Here is a 1,397-nt window from a genome sequence, read left to right as displayed (position 1 = left end):
TTGAAAACTACCACAATTAACCCATTTAATTATACAAAAGGCTTCAATCCATTGTTTATTGGCGCACAAATGTCTTGGGTTTAATTAATTTATTGTAAAACTCTTATAATTATTCTTATCTGATTATTCCGAGAGCACCCTTTTATTGCAGTTAATTGGACAATACTAATTGTTGTGTTAATTGTGATTTTCAAAATAACTTAGGACATTATAACCAAATTATGATTTAATTCAATAAACTGAATTAAACATAAATTCTAGCTTTCACAGCATTTATTTTTATTTCAAGTCTATATTAATTATATTGAAACAGATTACGACATAAAATCTTATCGAAGCACCCCATATTTTTATAAAGGTTGTTATCAAAACAAATGTTGAAAAGAATAAAAAATAGACAATGGTTTATCGACCCCCATAAATTAATCAGCACCTCCACTGGGTCTACTATTTCTTCGTCCGTCAGTAACCCTATTTCGGTTGCAACGGCATATGCTGGTTAGGTGCAAGTCTGAAAACACTACAACGATGGATAATAACGCAACTATTATTCACCCCTTGTTGGTAGTTTTGAATAGGGTAGAACGCTGTTTCACTCTTGCGCGTCTCTTTTTATTTTGTTGCATAACTACGTGTTATACGCGTGATCATTCAATTGTGCAGTTATACAGGGGCGGGCAAAACGCATTTTAAACAGGTTCGATTAATGAGCTCTGAATGCCAGTTGCAGTGTTCAATTAATCTCTGTGACAAGAGTATAAGTTACACTATGTAACTCGATTTTAACTTCTATGCACAAATTACTAGCAGGTTATTTACATTCTTGTGCATTTTATTACTTATTTAATTAATAAAGGGGCTATTATTGGAATAAAGATATTTACACTCAGTGCCAAAGAAATTGCAACACCAAGAAGGGGGTGTTCATATTTGATATCCTTTTGGTATAGGTTTTCTCATGTAAACATATTTTTTATCACAATTCAAATAAATTTTGTTATTTTAAAATATTAAACTGTTTGGTTGGATCCAATATCCATGTTTAGTAATGTTAAAATGCTTAGAGTGCGAGTACTTAAAATTTATCGCCAGAATTTGAAAGATGCCAAATTATTGGTCAACTAGAGGCAGATTTTTCATTTCGAAAAATCCAACTACTGCTGAGATGTTATCAAGCGCGGTTTGATGATGCTTAAAATCGGAGAAGAGTAGGCATCGAAAGGGCACGGATGTAGTACAAGATCGATGTCTAAGACTTATGGCATCCAGAGACCACTTTTCGACAACTTGTAAGTGTCAAAACGGTTTACCGCCGTATAAGGTCATTTGAACTGCAGCATCTTTTGCTACCTCTGACCGCTGAACATCGAAGACAACGACTACAGTAACATAGAAAA

This window comes from Aethina tumida, chromosome 2, assembly GCF_024364675.1.
Source record: "Aethina tumida isolate Nest 87 chromosome 2, icAetTumi1.1, whole genome shotgun sequence".
In the NCBI taxonomy this organism is placed as follows: Eukaryota; Metazoa; Arthropoda; class Insecta; order Coleoptera; family Nitidulidae; genus Aethina; species Aethina tumida.
The sequence above is the reverse complement of the archived record's forward strand: the minus strand, read 5'-3'. Positions refer to the sequence as shown.